Genomic DNA, 16939 nt, shown 5'->3' with positions numbered 1-16939 from the left:
AATATTTCAGACAATATCGAGAATGGTTGCAACAAAGAAAATCCGTCTGAAACTTGTGATGAGAAAAATCCTTTAGACCTAGAAAATAGTGTCGATGAGAGGGAAAAAGAAATTACGAAGACACTTGAAGATGATGAATCAGACAATGAAATCGAGCTCAACTCCAAAGATGTCTCGGAACAAGAGAAGAAGGAGATGGATGTGGTTAGTGCAAATATTCAAATTGAGGATATTATTGTTGTTCATGACGTAGATTTGAAGGCATCAATAGAGGTTGATGAGAAGACGAATGTGTTTGAAGTGGAGGTTATACACGGACGTGAGATTTTTGTGTACCAATTTGAGGGAGCGGGTGATGAAGATCCCATCTTGGCTTCGTACCGATTGATTACAACTAAGAAAGACTACAAGCTAAGGTGGACCCTGACATATTGCAATCCTATCCTTGTATCGGTTGCAATTGAAGTGAAAAAGCTCATGGATGGATACACAATCTACAAGGCTTTGGATTGGACATAAAAATTTCAACAAGCAAAGTCTGGCTGAAGACTTTAAACTTAGCGTTTCTCGGGAGGCAACCCGAGCTTTATTGTTTTTCGTAGTTTTCGTTAATTTTTTGTTTCGTTTTTTTTATTGTCATAAGCATGCATTCTAATTCACTATTTGAATTTTACTTTTCAGGGTCGAAAACGTGATCGAGGGTCGAGTCGGCCGTCCGTAAAAAAAAAAAAAAAAAAAAAAAAACAAATTGCACCACTGCCTGTGGGACGGCCGTCCCAAAAATAGGTGTAAATGTGGGACGGCAGTCCCAAAACCAGTAAGGAGAAAATAAATTCGGACGGCCGTCCGAAATTTAGCACACAAACCGGGACGGCCGTCCGAACCTAGTTGGGGCGTTTTAAATGTTTAAAAATCAGATTTTCTCCCCCATTATTTCCTAAACCCTCCTCGTTCTTTCTCTCCAAATCCCACACACAAGGAGGCTAGAGAATCAAACAAAATTCTCCAAAATCTACTCTTTCAAGGCACGCCCACAAGGTGTTCGACAATTTGCTCCAACCAAATTTTGAGTTCGATTGTCAACCAATTCTCACCGAATCTATTCCAACCTCTCTCCCAACTATGTCATCCAACAAACGAGGCCACACGAGCTAAGCATCATCTTCCAAAGGGAAGGGGAAGGGAAAGAAAAGTGTCACCGTACCCGAGCTTTCCATTGAGGACGAGCGTGAGAGAGCGAGGGAGGAGCACCCCGATCACATCGACTCCGACTAAAATCAGGTGTTTTCTATCCTTAAACATTGTGCTAATTTCGTTGAGGGCAACGAAAATTTTAAGTTTGGGGGTTGTAAAACATGTTTTTTTTTTTATGCTTATTTGTTTTAGTTTGCATGCATTAGGTGTTATTCGTTTTTATTGCTTTTCTCGTTTTTCCGGAATATAAAAAAAAAAATTGCTTGAGTCGAATGCATCTATGATTTATGATGATGAGAGATGATCAATGTTTGATGATGAAATTGCTTGTTTTATGTGATAAGGATTTGATGTTTGTTTAGCTTTCGATTCAACGGGACTTAGAAGCGAATTATTGCTAGGAATCACATTTTGTGCATTGCTTTGGTTGAATGTTTTGTATTTTAAATTTGGAATTAATTTGTGCTAGATCATGTTATGTTCGGTTTTAAGACTCACCTTAGGAAATTAATGATACAAAGTATTGAGTAGTGAGTGATTTGGGATATGATTTGGGCCTTCTTTGAACCGTTTGAGCCTTTCAAGGCGATCTTTTTATCGAAATTATCCTTAGAACCTTGATTTGAGCCTCGGAGAAAAGGTGTTCTTTCTTTTAGCCAATGTGTAAGGTAGAATAGGTGGAGATTCTTGAAAAATTACCCCTTGGAGTTCGGTCGAAATTTTTTATAAGGTCCTTCTTCTTTTTCTTCGAAAAAAAAAAAAAAACCGAAAAAAAAGAGATAAATATATATATGCTTCTATATATATATATATATATATATATATATATATATATATATATATATATATATTCAAAAAAAAATAAAAAAAAAAAGAGAAAAAAAGAGAAAAAGAGAAGAAGAGGAGACTAGAAGGGAGAAATAAGGACTAGTTGTTGAATTATTTTTGAAAACTCGACCCATTGCCTCAAAAGCAAAAGTGGAGACTTTTGAACTTTTGAAAATCGAGTTTATTAAAGTCCGTAGAGGTGAATTTATTGTTTCAAACGCCTATCTTTCAAATTTTGGCGTAATCACCTAAATTCAAGAAGAATAGTCACATATACCCATATTTTCTACCTCGAACCAAAGAGCCTAACAATTGAAAGCCACAAAGCCCCAATGATCCCAATAGCTTAATGTTCGATATTAGTAGAGTAGAATAATTTGGTGAGTATTTGGAGTCAAGCATATGCATGTAAGTATAAATTCTTTCTATCTTTAATTTGCAAATATTGGATGCTTGAAGTAATTGTATGAATTGTGGTTTTTGGTAATGGTGAGTGACTAAGTGTTGTTGAATTTTGAGCTTGCGAATGCCTAAGAATTGTCATTATAGTTACAAGTTCTGAAAACGTGAAGTTGATCATTGATCTATGTGATGAGATGTTATAGTTGAGTTATTTGCTTATTGGTAGATTTTGCTTGAGGACAAGCAAAAGTTCAAATTTGGGGGTGTGTTAAGTGTATATTTTTACACTTTATCGTATCTTTTTATTTGAGCTTTTGGTGTGTTTTAACGATAATTGGTGCTTAAAAAGTTGATTTATTGTATTTTAGGTACAAATTGAAGAATTGGAAAAGTATGGGGTCAAAACTGCAATTTTGGAGAAAATATGGGCCAAAAGTGAAAAAATCAAAATTCTGAAGATTTAAAGCTCGGACCCCCGTCCCAGTTTTAGTTCAAATTCTGGGACCCCCGTCTGAGAACCAGAAGCTGTCTCTGGTTGTGAGACGGCCGTCCGAGTTTTACTACAAAATTCGGGACGGCCGTCCGAGATGACGAAAAAAACGCAGTAAAGGAATCCTAATTGCGCAAGGAAACTACCTTCTTCCCCAAGTTTTCCACCCTATATAAGACCAAGTCAAGCACACAATTAGAGAGCCATCTTTTTGACGCAAATTCAAGAGCAAAGAAGATCAACGAAGATTCAAGCATAGTTTTTCTTATTTTATTTATTTATTTTATTTTATTTATCATAAGAATTACGAGTAGCTAAGTCTTTATTTATAGGATTTTATTTGGAACCCTATGTGGGATTTATGAACCCTTTTCTATGATTTTATGCAAGTTTTAATTCCGGATTATTTTTTCTACTTGTTTTATTAAGTGCATGAACTTGATCAACTTATGTGCTTTTATGTTATTGTTAATCGCATGAATCGGAAGATCGGGTTAATAATTAGAACTGTGGTAGAAGAGCCTTTGTGGTATTAACATATGAATATAGTTAATCTCTTAGGTAACCATTATTGAGATTTGTGCTTAATGTTGTGTTCTAGAATTAATTGCATAGGAATATAGTAATTGAATCTAGAGTATTAGAATCGTAATACACGCGGAAGCGGGTTATGATTATTTTAGCATCTCAGGTTAATAATCCGGGTTAATTGCTTGCATAATTGAAGGAATTGGGGGAGTAATAATCACATAGGGGGAAGAATAAAATCCTAGGCTCGTTTTCTCTGATTAAATCTTCGTGTTTAAATTACTTTCTTGTTTTTGCGTGCTTTTTAATTTAGTTTAATTTAGTTTATTCTCTCAAAACTCGAATGTGTAGGGTGGGCTTGATAATAATTAGTAGAATTTAGCGTCTAGGATTAAGTAATTAAGTATTCTCTGTGGGTTAGATATCCGGACTTAATTGTCCACTATATTTTGTACGATACGTGCACTTGCGTGTAGGTTTTCGGCCAACAAAGAGCTGACAAAGAATTCATTTATCCTTTAGGTTTTGAAACCAACCTTATGTTGACTATATATGTAGAAAGAAAAATCAAACCATATGCACTTTAAAGTTAAGAAATAATCGTAACTTTAGTGCTTAAGCCGAAAATGAGATTAGACTACTAAATGTACTCCTTTATGTTTCTTTTCTTTTATTAAATATGAAACAAGATTAGTCACAAATATATATGATTCAAACTTGTCATTTAATAATAAAAAGTACCTTAAGAAACATTCTAGTTCTTGCCCTATCAATCTTGATGCCCCTAAAGATTTCTTAAATGGTGCACCAAATGATCTTAATACTTATAATTCAAACGATCATATTCTTTAAGTCCCTTTTATCTTAACCTTAAGGAAACTTTAATTCCGAAAAAAAAAACTAGTTGTTCGTTCTATTTAAAAGGTAAAATCAAGATCTATGCGCCCTAAATAATAAGTAAATTGTGCTATAAAGCACAAGAACCAAAATTAACATTGACAGATAAGCGGAAGCATGAACTAAATAGAGAACATAAACAAGAAGACATGTTCACAACTACTATTATGTCATAAAAATATCAAATAGAATCTATGTATGTATGACATAATTAAACGGAATTGGGTTCATTTATCATAAAATACCTAGCCCAATGTTAACATAACGTTATGGACTACTCGTTAACTTTTAAGCGGCAACTTTAATAAATAAATATTGACGGTAGACTATCGTGTCAAACAATAAATCTACCTTAGGGCCAATTTATAGTTCACATGAAATTCTAATAACTGTCACATATTTATTGTATATCAACCACAAATTCAAATAAAGGTATATTTCATCTCAAGATATCGGGCACTCCATTAATAACTTATCTTTGGACAATGATATTAACTTGTAAGTGATATCTTGGTGTAGTAATCAAACACTGACAATAAGAGCACATCGAATAATAATTCTACCTTAGGGTCAAACTACTATTCACATGCAAAACACCAAATAATTGCCACGCATTTACCACCACAATGTGCACATGCAATTCTGCAAAGTATTGGCATTCCTTAGGGCCGACACAATACCCACATTATTACATGCACAAAACTTTTTGTATCTCAAAATAAATTAAGTTTCACAGGAGAGCTCACTTAGACGAGATGTTGCTTCTCTTAATTCATATCAAAATACATAAACCAAACCAATATTTGAATTTTAACTGAATGTAAGCCAATAGACTTTCTCTAAAATTTCTTTAGCCAAAGGCCTAATTAAATTACCTTATGAACCCAAATCCCACGTTATTTAGATTTAAAGTCAAAATAAATCGACTAGAAATCTTCACTTTATAACCCAAAGACGAGCCTAAACCATAAATCATAAAATTCATATTTATTTCAATTTGAGCTTAAAGTAAAAAATGGGCTCACAAATTCAACCTTATTAGATTTAAAGGCAACAATAAATTTCGGAAAAATAAATCCAAATTCTTATGAATTTTCACAAAACAATGAAGACTCAAATTTATAATAAAGTCACGAGTCTAAGTGCCGAATATTGATTGGGTCAAAGCTTATTGAGTTATACATGATAACTCATACATATATTGACAAACAACCATTACTTTGATGAGTCAAAACCTATTGAATTATAATAATTCATATCCATAATTTGACTAATTAATCCAAATTTCAATCCAAAAAGACCCGAACTTTAGAAATCTAAAATTCCCCAAAATAAAATGCCTCAGGAAACTAAATTGAAATTCAAACTGAACCTCACTTTATTGATCAAACAAGTTCTTAAAGAGAATTAAAAATAATTCACTTATTCGTTTGATTCTTCATAAAACATAAATTTCAAGTGGCCCCAAAACCTTTTGTAAAAAACTTAAAATCAATTTTTCATTCCTTAAAAATTGCATGTGCCCCAAATTCAGAAAATCCAAAAAAACAAAAAAAAAAACTTGAAGGACTGAATGGAAATTTTGTAAGGAAAATCTTTGATTTAAAATGGACCTGAGATTCATAAATGCTTAATTTTGGGGGTTAAAATGTATTTTCTGAATGTATATCACAGTTTTGAGAGAGACTTAAAAAACAGGAACTGAAATGCAATTTTCGAAAGCTTGAGGCTGTAATACAGATTTTTCATTATTTCAAATCGACCCCGGCCCAAAATCAGGAATAACTTAAATTAGGGGACCAAATTAAAATTTCAGAGAATTTCAATTATAACCTCAGGGTGCCAAATTTTAATTTCATAAACCATAAATTCCTTGACCTAATCCATATCCACAAAGCGGCCGTGCAAATTAGCATAACATAAATGGGGGACTTAATAGCAATTTCAATGAACCTTAACGTGGTAAATTGCAATTTCCCAAAAACTTAATCAACCTAATTTTGCTTCTTCAGCAAACAAACCGCCGCACCTTAATCCACCCAAAATAGAATTTCAGATTTGTTGATTAACTTTAAACCTTCATATTAATTAATTGATCAATCAGTAAACTATTGCATATCTCCTTCCGTTCAGCCCTTCTTCTCTCCCATCCGGCACCGCCCCAGCCCCCACCCCTACTTCCTCTCTCTTCACAACGATAGACTATCTTTTCGTACAATTCAGAATATCGAGCATTAGTGGGGTAAAATTAGAAGATTTAATAATCTATCTTTTTCGTTTCAATCATCTTTCAATGGTTTTAGGGTTTATGGGGAAGGTTCATATTTGATAGCGATATTGTGAAAAAGACTATTAATTCTTATAAATTGGCAGATCGTTTCTTATATGTGATGATTGGGTCATAAGATATGAATTTCCTAGGATATGTATGAAATATATTCAAGAATATATTGCATAGAATTCACCTTTTATGTGTGTTATTGTGTGTGTGCATCATCATCTCATTATGAGTAGTTTCCAATTTCGAATAAAGAAAAAAAAACGTTAATTTGTTTTTTAAAATAGTTAGCGGCTAAGCATTCTATTAGAATTTTATAGGGCTGGGCATTTGGGATCGGGATTCGGGATCCCGTCCCGTCCCGATCGGAATTTGACTATTTGGGACTAAAACTTCGGGAATTCGGGATTACGGGATTCGGGATTGGGATTAGGAACAAATACGGGATCGGTATTAGGGAATTGGTTCAATCCCGATCGGGATATTTTAATCCCGAATTAGGAAAAAAAGAAAAAAAAACTAATAAAAATACACACACACACACACACACACACACACACATATATATATATATATATATATATATATATATATATATATATATATATATATATATATATATATATATATATATATATATATATATATATATATATATATATATATATATATATATATATATAGTTTCAACTTATTTTTAGATTTTTAAAATTTTATTTGTTCCAAGTTTTGTGGTAAAAATAAATAAGGCAAGAACATTAGTATGTATATAATATATTCAAGTTAGTTTAGTGTATAAAATAAGGGGAGTGCTAAATCCTACACTAAAATCTACTAAATCCTGCACATAAATTAAACACTTTCTCTCTCTACAACTTTTTTCTCTGACTTCTCTCCTCAACACCTTTCACTTCTTTTGTTTACTCCTTTTCACACACAATTATTAATATTCATAAATATTAAATCAAACAATTATTCATAACATTACTTAAATAACTATTTAAAACATTGTAAAATTATAAACAATTATTAACGCTTATAAAATAATTTTAAATTATCGATCTAAAGAAAGAAAAAAACATAAAACATTACTAAATAATTAATAATAATTGTTATTAAATTATTGATCAAAAGAAAACAAACATAAAACATATACATTAAGAATATTTAATATCATTATTAAATATTAAATATTAATAAATAATTATTATATCTAAATTAAAAAAAAAATCTGACACCCTTTTGCGTCCACCATGGATGCTTTTTTCTTCTGCCTTGCATCCACCTTGGACGCACGACTACTACAACCCGCGGCTATGGTGGACGCACCTTTCTTCACCGCGCGGCCACCACAGACACCCACCTATCTCCGTCCGCATTCTTTTTTAGCGCGATGTAAAGATTTTTTTGCTTGTTCGTCGATTGAATTGATTTGATTTTTGAGTGATTTGAAATATGTCGTTGTTTCTACATGGATTAAAAAATATTCAATCTGCTCTGAAGCTTGATGAATAGAAGTGTTTAGATTTAGATATAAGGTTTCAATTTTCAATTTTCATCTTACAAAATTTAATGGATGAACGCATTCCATCCCTGCAAACCCTAAGTCCCCATAACCAGAATTGAAAAGTACCACTGCAGAGTAAATACTTCAACACAAATTGCAATATTTAACTACTTATTTCTTGATTTGGAGGGTGATTTTGCAAACAATGAGTAGAGAAGTATGGGGGAAAAGAAGAGGAAAGGAAGAGGGTTTTGGGTGCTGGAGGATTTTAGAGAGAGAAATTATTTTATTTATGTGTGGGATTTTGTAATTTTAGTGCAGGATTTAGCATTTCAGATAAAATAATACTAAAGGAAAAAAGATGCAATATTTCTTAGTTTTTAGGAAAAATATGGGATTTCCCGATCCCAATTCCGATTCCCGAAATATTTAGGGATACCGATATAACCGGGATTTAATAGTATGGGACGGGATTGGGATTTAAAATTTTCATCCCGAATCCCGAAATCCCGATCCCGAAAATCCCGAATTCCCGAAATCCCGTCCCGAACTCACCCCTAGAATTTTAGGACAGCGGTATAAAACAAATTTAATGATTTTCTTAATATTAGTAGATTTCGTTAATTTCTATTTGATTTCGGTAAATTTTTAGTGGTTTTCGTTATAATTAGAGTGGGTTGTCTTTAAAAAGGGATTTTTTTTTGTAGTGGATTAGGTTAATTTCGTAGTAGATAACGTTAATATTTTAGTGGTTTTTTATATTTCATAGTGGTTTTTGATGAGCTTAATAGGAGGGGATTTCGTTAATATTAGTGGATTTCGTTACTTTCTAGTTGATTCGGGTAAGTTCTTAGCGGATTTCGATGTAATTTGAGTGGATTTTGTCTTTGAAAAGAGGATTTTTTTGTAGTGGATTTGGTTAATTTCGTAGTGGATTACGTTAATATTTTAGTGGTTTTCTATATTTTATAGTGGTTTTTGATGAGCATAATAGTAGTGGATTTTGTTAATATTAGTGGATTTCGTGAATTTCTAGTTGATCTCGGTAGGTTTTTAGTGGATTTCGATATACTTTTAGTGGATTTTTTCTTTGAAAAGAGGAATTGTTTTGTAGTAGATTAGGTTAATTTTGTAGTGGTTTTTGCTTTCAGAATGAATTTTTTTTCGTATGAATTAAATTGACATGTTGTTGTCTCCTTTTTCTTTTTGTTAGGTTTTTTTAACAGGCGGCGATGGCACAAGGGTGATTATGTTGGGTGATGCTCGGGTAACTCTACTATTTGTTAGTGGTGACGACGTTTGTTGGTGTCTTTAAAAAACCCAGAGTAATAGTAATAGTTTTGTTAGAATTGTTAAAACTATTTGTTTTTTCTTCTCGCAAAACACATTGTTTTTCTTTTAGTACCGATGATTTGCTTATCTACATTAAATGATGTTGATTGCGGAAGTTTTGTAGTTAATTACATTTAATTTCATATAATTTCATAGTGGGATTACGTTAATTTTATTTTGAATTATGTTAATTTCATAATTGATTTCGATAAATTTATAGTGGATTTCGATAAATATGTAGCGAATTTCAATTTGATAACCTGATAAAAAAAATTAAAAAATATATATATTATTTAATAAAACATTGAAAAAAAAACAAAAGAAATTTAGTTTTTTAATCAAAATAAAAAAAAAAAAAATTAAATAAAATAATTTTTTTCCGAAAAAAATCAAAAAGACGATGTCAAAAAACAGGAATTAAAAAACTGAAAAATAAAAATAAAATTAAAATAAAACCATTTAGAAAAAATTAAAATGATAAAAATGAAAATTTTCTAACTATATTTTTTAACAATTATCAAAATTAAACTAAATGGCGAAGAATCCTACCTTATTGCTACTTATGTAATTATTTATTTTTAATATTTTTATGTACTAATTTTTTAACTATAATTTTCAACAATTATTAATGTCTTATTTTTCATCAATATATCTCAAATCTTAAGAGATCAAGTTGGAAATTCGAGTTGTTAAATTTTAATCTATTTATTTGGATTAAAATCTTAATATGTAAGATTTAAAAAAACTAATGTTATATAAAATATGAATAATACTACATTATTAAATTTTACTATAGTAGTATACTATATTTTCTTGTTATGTATTAAATTGATTTTTTTTCACTATTTAAATAATATTCCGTGCATCGCACGGGGAAAAATACTACTTGAAATAAATATAAAAAAGGGTAAAGTTCAATTTACCTACCTGAACTATACTCAAGGTGTAAAATACCCCCCTAAACTTCAAAATGAACCAAAACAACCCACATTTTATGTGGTCAACGTTAAAAAACTTAACACCGTTAGTTTTACATCAAAACCGTTAGTTTTGTTGGGGTTTTACGCTTTTGCCCTTAAAACTTCTTCTTCCTCCCTTCTCCCCTCCCTTCTGGCCTTTCTTCTTCTTCGTAATTTTTCTTTTTCTTTCTTTATTTCTCCCTTTTTATTTCTTCTGATTCAAAAACTGGATTAAAAAGCTGTTTGAATTCTTACACTTTATATATATATATATATATATATATATATATATATATATATATATATATATATATATATATATATATATATCAACAAATAGATATTCTGTTCATTTACTAGTTTACGCAATTGAATCACTACTTTTATCCATAAATCAACCACATGCGACTTGGGCTGTGGAATGAGGCGGCAGAGTCGATGGCGGAGATGTCGGTGGTGGTTAATCGGAATAGAAGCGGCGGCGACGCAGCGGAGTTTCTTCGGGTCAGTTTCATTGGGCCGCACAGGTGGAGTTTCCTCTTCTTCGATTTTTTCTATGGAAATCGAATTTCTCTATATTAAATTCCGACGAAGTAGCTAGATTTCCAATAGATGATGGGGACGACGTGAATTCTGGTGGGTCGGACAATAAGATGATGACTTTTTTTTTTTTTTCAAACATGCGGAGGAAGAGGTCTGCTGATGGTGGAGGCGTCCAGGAAAGATTTTTTTGGAGAAAATGCAATCAGGTCCCTAAACTTTAACATGAATTGCAGTCTGGCCTCTATTTCTCTTTTTGCAGTTTATTCATAAACATTTATATTCAACAGAGGGGTAAACTTGTCCAACATATACAACAGCTGGAATAAGGATAATAACCCAAAAAAGTCAATATGCCACATCAGCAAAAGTGGACGGATTTTTAACGGAGGGGCTGTTTTGATTCGTTTCAAAGTTTAGGGGGTTTTTCTATACGTTGGGTATAGTTCAGGTAGGTAAATTGAAGTTTACCCTATAAAAAACAAAGAAATCCAAAAAGACCATAAATGGAGGTAATCTGCATTTAATGGGTTTAGTTAGGGCATTTTAGATAGTTTATGTGTTATTTGGGTTTATATCAATTAAAATTTGGATTGTTCAAGAAGTCAAAATCTTATGAGGGGTGTTTGTGATATAGCCCCTCAAAACGAAGAGATGGCAGCTTTTAGAGTTTCAACAATCAGTTAATGAATCGAACACGCAACATTGAGAAATCTATGAGTTGAGCTCAGCCAACTATGTTAAATGCAATTCTTGAGACAATCCTGTAGCTCAATAATTATATAACGTTTCACAAATAGGAGGCCCTAAAAGTTTTCGGTTTTTCGGAGGCCCAACCGGCCCTGTTCTTAAGGTTATATGATCCGCGATGTCCGATTTAACAATTCAAATTAAGTAAATTAGGTTTTGAATTGCCACTTAGGGAGGTTAACGCGACATGTGATCAAGATCAAGGTCAATTACTTAAAGATTGTGCTACAATCTTTTACCAATGGTTAGTCTAAATCAATCTAGATTGTAAATGTTTAATTTTTATATTCTGGACAAAATTTCAATATTACTTTTGTTGACAAGTAAAATTAACTATATTATTGTTAACACAATAATATCGACAGTAATATCGCTACATTACTATTTATCTAGCACAGTAATATCAACACAACAAAATCAATATGTTACATAATAAATTAATGTGTAATACAATAACATTATTATGTTGATCGGTCAACAAAGGAAAACAAAACAAAAAACTAAAAAAAAAATTAATATTGTTGTTGTTGACGGTACTATTACTATCAATCACAACAATGTTAGTGAGGTTGACAGTAATATGACTTTCAACTACAATAATAATATAATACTGAGCAGTAATATTGTTACGTTGACTGATAAACGAAACAAACAAAATAAAAATTCAAACAATTTAATAATATTTATGTGGTTGACAATAATTTAGTAATATTATTGAGATTGACAGTAAATTACTATAAACAAGTGATGTCGGAAATACAATAATTTTTTAAAAAGAAATTATAACAAATTGATACAATAACAAATAGTGAATTTCCAGATGGAAATTTCCTAAATTTGAAAACTTTTGAGTTTGATCGTAATATTCCCAGTCGTATTTAGTTTTTATTTTTTGCGAATTAAACAATTAAACTGATGTATTAAATCTCGCTATCTATCTGGCTCTTAATCAATTATGTTCTTCTTTTGTCAGATTTAATCTTGGTGCAGTTGGTTTAGGCAGCAGCTTGTGCTTCACAACTTCATACAATGTCGGTAGCTCGTTAATCATTTCAAAAAGCCTTTTGCTTTAGAAAAAAACTATTTACAATTAATTATTAAAAAAAAAAGTTTGGATTTAACTTTATTAAAGATCACTACACCATCCATATTGAACATTTTCTAACGGTACAAATTTATGTAACGGATATATCCGTTAGAATCCGTTAGAAGTTTAAGTTAACCGTTACTATTAATATTGAGTTATTATAAGGGTTAAATACAATTTATACACCTAAAGTATACCATCTGTAACACTTACCCCATAAAGTATCATTTGTAACACTTACCTCATCAAATTCAATTTAATTTGTATTTTAAATCATAATATATTAATATTTTCTTTTTTAAACTAAAGAAATAACTAAAAGAATAGTTAAATTATATTTAAAAATATTATCTTGTGTTGGGTATATATTTGATAAATAACATCTAATTGTTATTGGAACACGTAATAAACATACTCATATCCATAAATTTTAAGAAATCAATACAGAACTAATAGTAATCTTAAGTATTGAAATATATTATTTTTTCAATATTACTTTTTTTTTCAATAATATAATTTTTTTAGTTTCTTCTCACTTTTTGATGATCCAATAATTATTAAATAATTATTAGATTGTTATGTTTATTAGTTTTTAAACATTAAAAGATAAAATTACTGACATTGAGGGATATCTGTTACAAATGATATATTAGGAGTAAGTGTTACGGATGCTATACTTCATGGGTACAAACTACAAAGTGTACTTAACGCTTATAATAATTCAAAATTTATTTCTAACATTTAGAAACCATTAGTTACTCAAAAAAAAATGATATATTTTTTATCTTTTCTTTTTATTATTCTTCTTCACAGCGCCTCTCGCTCCCGCCACTCTCCCTTCTTCTCTCACTCACTCACTCTCGCTCCATTAACGACGACAATTCAGCCAATTCCGACTTCTTTATCTCTCCTCCGCCACCACCTGGCCCTGAATCTCTTTCAGTAAGATCTATCTATCTCTTTCCATTTTTTTCTTTTTTTTTAGGTGGTGGAATAATAATACTGGTAAATGAATTTGGATTTTATTTGAAAGTTCTGGGGGATCATTTTTGCTGTCATATGAAAATTGTTACACTATTATGCTAATAGAGTTGCTTTTCCTGACTAAATAATGTTTTTTATAATATCAATTTTGATTTGTAGACATTGGTGGAAAGCTTCAACCTTTAGTTTCCTTTAGTTTCCAGGTCATCCATTCGATAAATTGGCTATTCAATTTTCAGGTATTATAATTTGATTATTGTTCCTCTCCCCATTACCCTAAATGTTTTGTTTATATTGTGTTAATATAATTCAGGGTAAATAGCACTTAACCCCCTTGTGGTTTGAACGTTTTGCACATGACCCCCTTGTGGTATGAAATTAGGCACATAACCCTCTTGTGGTTTTGACATTTTGCACATGACCCCCTTATGCTATGAAATTAGACACATAACCCCCTTGTGGTTTTGACATTTTGCACATGACCCCCTTAAGGTATGAAATTAGCACATAACCCCCTTAATAGAAAACTAGAAAAGACTAAATTACCCCTAAAGTTTATTCAATTTTAGAAATCAATTTAAAAATCTTTAATATTATCATTAATTATGATTATTGTATTACTATTTTCTATATAATATATTATATTATATTATAGATGTTTTCGAACTTTATTTTTTTTAAGAAACACAGTCTTTATTTTTTTTATTCTTTTAGAAAAATCTAAAAAAATATTTCTTCAAAGTTGAAATGAAAATTATATTAAAAAAAATATGTGCTGTAAAATTAAAAAAACACAATAATATATTATATTTCTCATTATATAAAAAAATACATTAAGCTTTTTCATTTTATAGAATAATTGTTTTTAAATTAAAACAATTGATAGGGGTAATTTAGTCTTTTTCAGTTTTCTATTCAAGGGGGTTATGTGCTAATTTCATACCATAAGGGGGTCATGTGCAAAATGTTAAAACCACAAGGGGTTATGTGCCTAATTTCATACCATAAGGAGGTCATATGCAAAATGTCAAAATCACAATGGGGTTATATGCCTAATTTCATACCACAAGGGGGTCATGTGCAAAATGTTCAAACCACAAGGGAATTATATGCAATATACCCTATAATTAATTTGAGAATTTTTTATGAGAATATATTTTCTGATTAGCTCATTCTTCCTATTATTTTGCTAATAAATCTTAGTTTTCTTATTTAATTCAATCTCACTTACCTTTGCTGCTCTATATGTGAAAATTTGTTACCAAAAGATATGCAACCAAACAATTACAAAACCATTAAATAAGAATATCACACCAACAATGACTGTTATTTAATATATATATATATATTTATCATTTTTGTCGAATCCAAATGAAAGCGTCCATGAATCACTTTTTGAATTAAAAAATAATTCAAACAACATTTAACTACCCCTTAATCACAAAACACTCCTATTTCTAAGCATATCAACTCATAGTGATAGTGGTACTCTTCTAAGGAAAACGAGTCTTTCTTTTTTTTTTTTTTTTTTTTTTTTATATATATTTTTTAATGTTATAATAAATAGATGTCTCCACGCTATCAACCTCAAGACCGTGTTTAATCCTATCATATTCTAAAAAAAATTGTATTTAAAGTGATTTTTGAATTTTTTTTTTTCCTAGTGTACATGGCTTGACTTGTTGTGATCATTTGGTTGCTACACAGATTGCTCGAGAAAAACGTCCTAGTATCAGACAAAATGTTGTATCAACTCGGTTGATTGTTTCTCGAGCTGCTCCTCTTTGACTCCTCTAGGGACAATCAACCGAGTTGATACAACGTTGTTGATAATGTTTGCAACATTTCTGATACTAGGATTGTTTCGTCAAACAACTCCTGGTGCAACCAAATGATCACTACATGTCAAGCCACACTAGGTAACATAATTTCAAAAATTATTATAGATACAATTTCTTTTTTAGAATTTGAAATGTTAAATCTCACACTAATTTTACCAAATCATGCATATAACTAAAAATATTTCTCTCTCTAAAATCTTCTCCTTCCCCACTCTTCTTCTTTTTTCCTAATTTTTTCAGAAAATCACACACTAAAAACGTCCCAGCATTCCAAGTTCGAATTTGACAAAAATCTTCACATGTTCAAACTAAAATAATGTTGGAATTTTTTGAGGAAAAAATTCAAATTGATATGAATTTGAATAATTAAAAAAGCTTAATGAAATTGAATAAATATTAAATAAAACTGAATTCATTTTCTATGATTATTCGTGTAAAAAATTAATAATTTTTTAGTGACTTGGATAAAATTATTTTAGAGAACAAAGTAATATTAAAGCACTTGGTGCACCTTTAGCTTTATACTCATAGCTAACATTTGTGTCTAGATTATCATTTCTCAATATCAAAGCAATATGAAAGCAAGCATTAAACAACTAAGTCACCGTTAGCTTTGTACTCAGGGGCGTACCCATGCCTGTGGCTGGGGTGGCCCCAGTCCCCCCAATTTTTTTTTTCTAAGCTGTGTTTTTTTTTTTGTATTTATGTATTAGTTAATGCACTTTCGTCCTCCCAAACTTTTAATTTTGTACACTTTAGTCCGCAAAAACAAAAAAAATTACTCTCTTAAATTACCCTTATATTTCAGCCCCCAAGAAAACCCCCGGTCCGAATTGTACTTGTATATATTTGGATTCCATATATAGTTTTCTTTTATTAAACACATTGTTCAATCAAAACATATAATCAATTGAAATTATAGAGTAACAAACACTGCAGGTTGATCCACCATTTTTAAAGGTGGAGTTCACCTCACCTTCAAAAAGTAAAATCACACTATTTAATAGCATATTAATTAATTTACTTCATTTTTAGGATACTAGAACTAAAATTTACTAATGATATAAGAGCTTATTGCATTTACTACCCCTGTGAGAATTGCAACTGCGCATTTTCCCCTGTCATAAAAAAAAAATAGCAAATACCCTCTGTATCTATTAGTCAAAGGCGAAAACCCCCCTTCGTCGCAAATCGTGTATCACACTTGCCGGTTCTGCGATTTTTCTTCGTTTTTGTCGTGTGAAATGACAGAATTGCCTCCAACATTTTTTTAATAAATTTTAATATATATTTTTTGCATTTTCTTCGATTTAAATTTATTA

The 16939-nt window shown here is 30.7% G+C and overlaps 1 long non-coding RNA gene across 1 annotated transcript; it reads left to right on the top strand.

Moving 5' to 3' along the window:
• Positions 1-13575: 13575 nt before the first annotated feature.
• Positions 13576-16543, top strand: LOC148767386 (uncharacterized). The gene is made up of 3 exons (XR_016033787.1): positions 13576-13734; positions 13936-14015; positions 15484-16543. It is a non-coding gene; the product is annotated as an uncharacterized LOC148767386 (long non-coding RNA).
• Positions 16544-16939: the final 396 nt, after the last annotated feature.

Source organism: Erythranthe guttata, chromosome 10 (assembly GCF_056151865.1).
Source record: "Erythranthe guttata isolate IM_541 chromosome 10, IM_541, whole genome shotgun sequence".
Classification (NCBI taxonomy): domain Eukaryota; kingdom Viridiplantae; phylum Streptophyta; class Magnoliopsida; order Lamiales; family Phrymaceae; genus Erythranthe; species Erythranthe guttata.
Note: the sequence above shows the minus strand (reverse complement) of the source record. Positions and strands in the feature narration are given on the sequence as shown.